We start from the raw sequence: 10,043 nt of genomic DNA, 5'->3' as shown, positions 1-10,043 counted from the left end.
TCCATCCATACCCTGCGAAGTAGTTACATGGACAGACAACAGACAGTACTATTATATTCATATAAATTTGATATACTGATTGAAATGGTTGTTATTGAGCTGTGAAGCTGGTCATAGAAAGCTATGGAGGATATTAGGTAATTAGTTTTTAGGAACTTTATCCTTATTATCATGTTTTACATTCAAACTAATTTCTTTGTGACTGGAGTATAGTAAAGGATTGTGTTTGGTTCATCTCATTTTCTAGGATGAACCACCACCTAAGAGAAGAAGAACAGCTGAAGATTTTTTCTCATTTTGTCAGTTTATTTTAGAATATGAAAACTATGAGGCCATAAAGCAAGAGGTAAAAGTTGATTCATTTTATTTACTGTTTGTTCTTGTTTATTTTTCATTTAACGTCTGTTATAATTAAATATATGAAATATTTTCAATCATATTAAGATATCTATTGTCAAATTTACTGCATTTATTTACATTAAGGGTAAACAAAAATGTTAGGATGGGGTAGATCCTTTGAGGGATGATGAAGGAAGGTTTGTATATGATGATTATTAACTTCTGCTTTTTCTTCCATTTTTACTAGTGAAGATTTAGGTTGTATTCCTCATCTTGAACAGTTGATAGATTGAGGCAATATGGCTTTATATGTCAAGTTTACTGCTTTTATAAAAACAGACAAAACGTATGCTATTTTGTCTTTTATTTTTCTGTAACTTTAACTGTTATTATTTTATGTATAACTACATATAAAGAAAGTTTAATAGGCCTAATACTTATTTCTTTTGGCAAATGTAACAGTAATCATTCTTCACTGTCCTGTAAAAAGATTAATAAAATTTCACAATATATAACTTAACTGTTAATAACAATAGTTTGTCATTAGATTCTAAATGAATGCAAAAAAGTAATTAACTGGTGATTCTTGCAATGGAAGTTTGAAAATAACCATTTGAAAATGTCATAATAATGGAAGATGTCATAATTAGTACAAAATATGCAGTAGTTGAATAAGCTTTGAAAATACCTTAATTTAAAGAAATTAAAGAGGAAGTATAGAATAATTTGCTGTGTTCAGTAAATGAAGACACATATACAGATAAGCTGATTTGTATGTAATCCCTTGCAAAGTATCAAAAGTGGTTTGTATCTAATCTTTTGTATGATTTCAAATGCATTTTTTATTTAATTTGCTATACCAACTATGGTTCTAAAATGAACAGGTTTTTCTGTCTGCTTAAAAATACAATTTCTTTTCAGTTAATGCCTAAATTGTAAAAAAAAAGAAAATATATTTGACTAAGGTTTTGTTTATTTGCACCACTTTATCTTATCTGAACACTTGAACATTTAGGACCCATCTTTTTTATCCTTCCAACATTAATAATTGTTATGTTATGAAGTAAAATATTAAATAAATCAAGACTTGTGCAACTTCATCATGTAAAACATTTTGGAAAGTAAGAATTCTAGAAAAGAAAGAAAGTACTAACTAATAAACTTCCATTAAGATATAAAAACTAACTGTGACCTCAACTGTTCATTACTATTGCCATCTTTAATTCAATACTAAAGCTGATGTGTGCAATGAAATGTCACCAGTTTTTCTCTGCACTGATGTTATTCTTATGGAACTTTAAATAACATATTTTAAGGATACTTAGTCTTTTGTATAATTTTTGACATATTGTCTGTTAAGAATCATGTGAAGTTAGTTCTTAATTGTTCATTATTTTGAGTAAACACAATATTTTTGTATAAGTTTTGTTAGAAAAATGCTTTAACATAACATCGTGATTAATATGCTAAGAATTGAACACTTTATGAACTGCAAAACTGAATTTTCTTTATAAAACATTGTAATACACGAACAGCATGAAAACTTTAATTTTTTTAATGTTGCACTTAACCTTGAAATAATAAACACTAAAGTTAGAATTTGTTGAAAGAATATAATGATACTGTGACTGTATGAAAATTATGTGTTTTGTTGCAGATTCTTGTCTTCTATAACCGTTTTTTTCATCAACAGGAACTCTATCAGAAAACTGCCAGCCCTTCAGAAAGTTCGGATAGTACACCGGACAGTTTCTCTTCAGATAGTAACTGCAGTAGCAGTTCTCTAGAAAACATAAAATCTACAGATGTTGAGTCAGGTACAGCATTGAACTCATTAAACTTTAAAGTTGTTTGGCCTTTGCTTACTTGAATCAGAATTATTAGCAATTTTTTATTACATATTGATAGATTATCATTTAAACATCATTTTAGTAAAATAACTATAAGATCAGATAAAAATGTCTTTAAAAGACTTAATGTTTCAAGAGTTTAAAGGGTTCCCAACACCAGAGACATACCAGTGCAAAATTGTATGCTTTAAATAAGAGGTTACATGACGCTTTACACCAAAGATGATCTGAAGATTTAACATATTAGGAAATTTTAAGTAGGGAATTGTAAATATTGTGTTAATTATTCCACTATAAAGGTGTAAGGTATTTTTAACAGTAGCCCATGTTTTGAGGTATATATATACTTTTCGAAGGAACCAATCAATATCTTAGAAGTCCTTATAAGCAGGATATACAAATGTTGAATAAACAGAATGCTATAACCTTAGTGCTCTTTTTATGTTCATCTTGTCAGTACTTTAAAGTTCTAGATTATTTACTTTTTCACAGTTAATACAAGGAGTATGATGAAAAAATTCTTTAGAATGGCAACACATGTTTTTTAATTTAACTTAGAAACAAAATGACTCATTTTAGTAACCAAAGTGACTAAGGTTACCTTACCTTTTATGATAAGACCTCTTAGCCAGTAGTGAAAAAACCACAGTAAATGGAACTGTCAGAAGTCTGATATCAGATAAACTAGTTCCGACACATTCATGCATTCTCTTCAGTCTCACATTGTTTTCCGATATCACTTCTGACAGTTTGTTCCATTTACTGTAGTTTTTCACTAAATGCTGTACACTACGTTGTGTTCTTTTATTATTATATCTTAGCTACATTTGCCATAAACTTGCTTTCAAAATAACTCATAAAGACTGTTTTTAAAAGTAGTTTCAAGAATTAGAAGCTAAAAAGACCATGTTTGAGAATGAATATACCCCATTTGTAAATTTTGTATATTCATTCTTAAACATGGTCTATTTAGCTTCTAATTCTTGTAAAGAACAGTGAGTAAAAGTTTTTGGCATGGCCTGGAGTTTAGGCCACTTGACCTGAGGTTCATGGGTTTTAATCCCATCACCAAACATACTTGTCCTTTCAGCCACAGGAGCATTATAAGTGATGGTCAATCCCACTTTTTGTGGGTAAAAAGAGTATCCCAAGATTTGATGGTGGGTGGTGTTGATTAGCTGCCTTCCCTTCAATCTATCAGTTTTAAATTAAGGTTGGCTAACAAAGATAGCCATCAAGTAGCTTTGCACAAAATTCTAAAGAAAGCAAAGCAAATTTTTTTTTTTCTTCTTCTTCTTCTTCTGAAAGAGAGAGAAACATTGTTTTGATAGAATGGTTGTCTTTCATTGTTTTACCTTTATTTCTAGTTTATTTGCCAATATGGTTTCACCTTAAAGTAGTAAGATGGACTTTTGTGTTAATAATTATGAAGAGTTTTGTTCCATTATAAATAACAAGTTTATATTTGACATGTTATCATTGTTTACTTGCACTCATACTGATTCATCTTATGAAGTTACTAAATCAAAAATTGAAAGTGATCTGTGTCTTCAAGTTAGATGAAACTGTCATCTGAACATTTGTTTGTACAATACTAAATTTGTCTAATGAAGTATTCTTTCAACAGGTTAATGGAGCACCTATGAGTTTATTGATTGTGGCTGTAATAGTTAGTTTAATTTTGGAACATGTTGAAAAAATACCTGTTAAGTTATACAGCACACTACCTGAGATATGGGAGCAGTATGTTGATGATACTTTTATAATGTTAACAGAATCACATATTGTAGGTATCTACTCTCACATGAATAGCACCAATCCAGGTGTTCAGTTTTCAATGGATAAATATACTTTAAAAAGCTTATTTTTTCGTATTAATATTTGTATTACAAATGGTGCCTTGTAGTTATTGTGTTAAACTGTGGATCAAAGAGTTCATGGTTTGTGTTCCATTGTCAATAAAAATAAAAAAAAACACTCCATACCTTGGGCCATGACTGCATTATGAGGGTGATAGTGAAATCCCACCAGTTGATTAGAGTAGCCCAAGAGTTGTTGGTGGGTGCTGTTTACTAGCTGCCTTCTCTCTTATCTATCAGGTAAAAATTATAGATGTCTAGTTCAGATAGACCTTGTATACCTTTGGACAAATATATGAAAAATACAAAAAATAGCCAGTTGGAAACAGAAGTGTATACAGAAAACTCACAATTTCAAATTCATCATCCCCAAACACAAAGCTCCTGTTGTAAAATTTCTCAAAAAAACCTTTTTACACTCTACTTCTCACAAAAAGTAATAGCAAGAATTAGTAAAAGTAACTACAGTAAGATTTGATATACTCAGTCATTTGTAAATAAACTTAAATAATAAAAAAAAATTCTGGTTTCTCAGAGCAAGCTTATAAATAAAATTCATGAAATTTATTGTCAAGCTATTTCTATTTCATTTTAGGAGATTAACCTTTAAAATCTGTGTATGTTTAAGGTGAGTGTAAAAATATTTATACCAAATTAAAAAAATGTTTTAAGAGCTTTCTAATGATTTAAGTAACACCTAGATATTAAACTACACATTTATAAAATTGTTCAATTCTAATTTTCTCATTGTGAAAATATAGTGAGTCTTAATTCTCTAAGTTTGTGACTGTATAACATTACAGTGAGCAGGTTTGAAGAGAATGGTTTGTTTCAGGTTAGGAGGGATTGTAATTAGTGACGTTGTAAACTTGTATCTGTATGTGTTTATTATATATATATGAAAAATAATTTTCAAGTTTTGTAAAACTTCATGGCTTATTGAGTAGTAAATTATTTTAATACTTAAAAAAAATGTCTAGCACATACCTAATAAACGAGATATAACAATATTATTATTGTTTTAAGAAGAACTATAAACAAAAAAGCCAACATGGGTTCACTTAAGGGAAATCCTGTCTTACTAATCTGGTAATTTTTTATGATGTTACTTGGGTCTTTGTTTTTTATTATGTACATTAATGATATTGATAGTGGCATAATTAGTAATCTCTGTTGATGACATTAATCTCTTGAGTATTTTTAGTTGTATTGAAAATTTTTGATGAACTACGGAAAGTCTTGGGTCAGTTGGTATACAACTTAGACAAATACTTGGTAAACAGCTGCTAATTACAGGAAATGCAAAGTAACACATTTGGTCTATCACAATTTAGATCAGATATTTAATGTAGATGGCATAGTGGTAGACTAATCAGAACAGTGTCCTGTTGTTGATAGTAAAGCTAATAGAAGTTTAGGATGCATTTCTAGACATACTGATTAAAAGTCAGAAAAGGTAATTATCTCTTTAAACCAAGAGTTAGGTGTCACTTGGAATAATATATATATATATATATTGTCTCCTTATCTAAGAGAGTTTGACTTGTTGGGAAAGATTCTGAAGATGGAATAGTCTTACAGTGATAAATTAGGATCCTGTAACTTATTTTTCCACGAAAAAAAGAAGGATAAGAAATGATCTTATTGAAGTTTACAAGATTATCCAGGAGAATCAATAGGATAAAGGTCTTTGATTTCTTAGTGCTGTATACTGAAGACAAAAGGATGAGAGGAAATAAGCTTTATACTAAGAAATGACAAATTAAATTAGAATTAAGTTTTATTTTTGTAATGGGGTGATTACCTTATGGCATGAGTTGCCATTTGACGGTAGTAGAGGTTGCCATCTTACAAGAGTTTAAGAGAGAAATTTGCAAAATTAATGGGTGTGTTTAAATTTTTCCCATTTTTTTTTCCTTATGGGTGGGTGTGCAGGGGCAACCTCGAAGAATCAAATGGTCCTTTGTCTTTTTGCATATAAATTATGTTACTTGTCAATAAACAAGCTAAATCATTGAGAAATTCAGCTGCAAATAAAAAATATATATTTAGTATTTTAATTATTTCTTTTGTGCAACTGGAATGTTCAAAAGTTATAAAAAGAAAATAAAAATTTCTAAAGAGAAAACTAGTGATAAACAACATAGGTCCTTTTAAATACCATTGTGAAGCATAGCATTCTGTTACCATTTATTTTTTCATGTTGACAGATGATGACTCTTGGGACATGATTACGTGTTTTTGTATGAAGCCATTTGCTGGAAGGCCCATGATCGAATGTTCTCAATGTCTTACGTGGGTGCACCTGTCCTGTGCCAAAATTCGTCGAAACAACATCCCAGATGAATTCACTTGTTATCATTGCAAGCAGACTACCAACTCTAGGAGGAGGAGGTCACAGAGAGTAAGAGATGAGAGAAGGCTAAGTGCGTAACAACTGTTGTCTTTCCTTGATCTCAACATACTGCCTTGTTTTGTAAATATTGTTGTACAGAGCTCTTACAGCATTCACCACCAGTGTCCCACATCCATAATGGATGAACTCGATAACATTTTATTTTATTAAGTTTAATGAACTCAAGACACCATTGATCACCAGTGTCCCATATCTCCTATAATGGATGAATTTTATAGCATTTTTTTTGTTAAGTTAAATGAACTCTGTGTCCCACGTTTACCATAATGAATGAACTATATAGCATTTTGTTTTAAGTTTGGTGAACTCTATGGACAACATTCACCACCAGTGTCCCACATTTCCTATAATGAACTTCATAGCATTTTGTTTTATTAAGTTTAATGAACTCTGAGGACAATATTCATCACCATTGTCCCACATTTCATATAATGAATAAACTTTATAGCATTTTGTTTTATTAAATTTAATGAACTCTGTGGACAAAATTCACCACCAGTGTTTCATGTTTACTATAATGAGTGAACTTTATAGCATTTTGTTTTATTAAGTTTAATGAACTCTGTGGACAAAATTCACCACTAGTGTTTCATGTTTACTATAATGAATGAACTTTATAGTGTTTTGTTTTATTAAGTTTAATGAACTCTGTGGACAAAATTCACCACCAGTGTTTCATGTTTACTATAATGAATGAACTTTATAGTATTTTGTTTTATTAAGTTTAATGAACTCTGTGGACAACATTCACCATCAGTGTCCCACATTTCCTATAATGAATGAACTTTATAACATTTTGTTTTGTTAAATTAACTGTGGACAACATTCACCACTAGTGTCCCACATTTGCTATAATGAACTTTATAGCATTTCATTTTAAATTTAATGAACTCTATGAAACTGCTAGACATAGATCATTAATTATGAGAGGAAAGATCAGAATGTCATCTGTTGCAGAACTGTAATTGATAGGTGATAGGAATGTCATCTGTTGCAGAACTGTAATTGATAGGTGATAGGAATGTCATCTGTTGTGGAACTGCAGTTGATGGGTTTTGGAATAATTTTCAAATGAACTATTCCAAAACATACCACCAATGGCACTATAGTTATTTCTTGATCACCAGGGTTTCCACTCTTTACCCATCTAAGCATTAAAACTGCTTGCACCAGTCTTTTATACCCCACTCGATTGCCCTTAGCAAATTCTAATTTGCAAAATTCTCCACAAACTTCAATGCATCCTCTATCTAGGTACTGTATATAAGCACCTCATTTAGATAATGTAATCAATCAAAGCATTATTCACAAGTTATGTTGCAACTTTGAACGTGATTGGCAGTAGTATGGTTATATCTTTGTTTATACTTATAAATTACTTGAACAACAACAACAGAAACCAAAAAAAAAAGTATTGAGGGGTATGAATTTCTGAGATAATGGATCAGACTCTTTATCATTCCACATTTGTTCTGCTTTACCCCAATAGGTCTTTTCTTCCAAAGATTCTAGCATCTAGGGAAGGGGAAAGATCCTTCTCACCAATCCATTTCTCACCTTTACGACTGCTCCGATCCTGATCGTTTGATATGTTCTGTTAGGACCCTCAACAGTTATGTGGCTCATACTAACTCATTTCGAGGTAGTAGGAATTGATTGTTCATCCATTAGAATCCTTCTATTTCCTGTGACTTATCTCCCATTACCCTAACAAGATGGCTTCGTAAATTGATTCACATGTCCTATAATGGATTATCGTTGCAGGAGAGGAATCTTTTGTGTGTCACATCACACCAGATTTGTCATATCTCTATATCATTAGCTGCTCGGGTGAATTGCCTTCTGGAATACATTGTGCCAACTGGTATATGAACTACTCCTAATACTTTCCTATCTCCTTACCTACAGTGCTTCCAGAGCACTGTTTCTCAGGACTCCCCAGACTCTACTAGTGTAGCTTGAGAGTTCTTAACACCCCCAGTTTCCAGTTGCTGGGGTGGCTGACAGAGGCTTTTCCTCCAGAGTGTTCAAGTATGTTCCTCCACTCTTGGTAAAGAGGGCAAAGTTGGGGGCCCTCCTACTTGAGTCCCTGGATGTTTTTCCCAGATGTCAGTAGGAGTGGCACCAACCTCTGTGGGAGCCTACTCCCAATTCTGGTTCAGATTTGACACAAAGCTATCTGGTTGGGGTGTGCATGGCCATTTTCTTTGATCAATGTCAGTTTCGTATATTGTTCATGGAAGGAGATACACAGTCTCTTCATAATTCCAAACACAAAGTGGTTCCATCATAGGTCGTTGGTTGAGTACAGGTTCCACGTCCTCTCCATAATTCCAGGGGCAACCAAAATACTCCATGCCCACTTGGTTGGGGAGTGAGGATGAATGTTCATAGTTCCAGACTGGATGAGTTTTGTTACTTTGGTTGAGTACAGCATACAATCCCATCATTCCAAGCCTGGGGTGTTGCCTTTTGGACTTTTTCAGGTGGAGGAGAAAGTTTGTCCACCTTGGTGTTGCTTACTTTCTTGTCTTGATTCCGGTGGTGTGAAATGCATCACTCAATGATTACAGGTTGGGATCCAATCAGAAGTGTGTGTGTGTGTGTGTATATATATATATAATAACATTGTGGTCCAATAGTCCTAGCCACCAATGTGTGCTATAGGTACCACAACCCCTTAAATATAACCCTGAATTGTGGAAACTCAGCTATCTGGTTGAGATGGCCTATTACTGATGATTACTCGTATTCTATTCCACCTTTGGTATAGGAAGTGAGTTCCAGATGAAGAGCATACCTGATGTAGTGCGGTTCTCCTGCTTTTGTACCATTTTTATCTTGGTACACTCCTGTTCTATACAGATGCTTTTTGTATGGTTCATATCTGCACTGGCCCCTCCACCTTCTTAATGTGGGATTCTAGCTATAGTGTTAGTGGAGGTAAGAATGTTTTGGAAGTTAACATTTTCCTAAACTTAAAATGTATTCCCAATAATACACTCTCCCACCCTACCTCCCCACTAAAAGCTGGTTTATGTCTCCAAAAAGTGATTACATTATCTGAATGAGGTGCTTATATACAGTACCTAGATAGAGGGCACATTGAAGTTGATGGAGAATTTTGCAAGGGCATTTGAGTGGGGTATAAAAGACTAGAGCAAGTGTTTTCAATGTTTAGATGGAAACCCTGGAGATTGAGAAATAGTTATAGTGTCAGTGCAAGTAAATATTACTGGAAATACATTTTCAGTTTAGGAGAATATTAACTTACTCAATTGATAAAATTGAAGTAAAAGATATACCACATTCATTTGATATATAAACAAACACTTCAATTGTTTATTAAATGATAAAGTTAGTCATTGTGTATGTGTGCATGTGTTTTTTTATGAACTGCTTAAATAAGTATTTAGAAGGAAGAAAATATATCAAAGCAAACATCAGATATAGACACCTTATCTTTTTGATATCATTCAAAAAAGAGGAGTGGCTTACAGAGAAACTAAGAAGTAGGCACTCAATTTTCTAGGTTAATAGCAATCAGCCCTAGTGAAAGTAACTTGGGCTAGGAACAAA

The 10,043-nt window shown here is 32.3% G+C and overlaps 1 long non-coding RNA gene across 1 annotated transcript; it reads left to right on the top strand.

Moving 5' to 3' along the window:
- Window positions 1-237: 237 nt before the first annotated feature.
- Window positions 238-9,832, top strand: LOC106459785. The gene is made up of 3 exons (XR_002610629.1): window positions 238-346; window positions 2,033-2,156; window positions 6,259-9,832. It is a non-coding gene; the product is annotated as an uncharacterized LOC106459785 (long non-coding RNA).
- The last annotated feature ends 211 nt before the right edge of the window (window positions 9,833-10,043 follow it).

The sequence above is a fragment of the Limulus polyphemus genome, unplaced genomic scaffold (assembly GCF_000517525.1).
Source record: "Limulus polyphemus unplaced genomic scaffold, Limulus_polyphemus-2.1.2 Scaffold661, whole genome shotgun sequence".
Taxonomy (NCBI): Eukaryota; Metazoa; Arthropoda; class Merostomata; order Xiphosura; family Limulidae; genus Limulus; species Limulus polyphemus.
The sequence above is the reverse complement of the archived record's forward strand: the minus strand, read 5'-3'. Positions and strand labels throughout refer to the sequence as shown.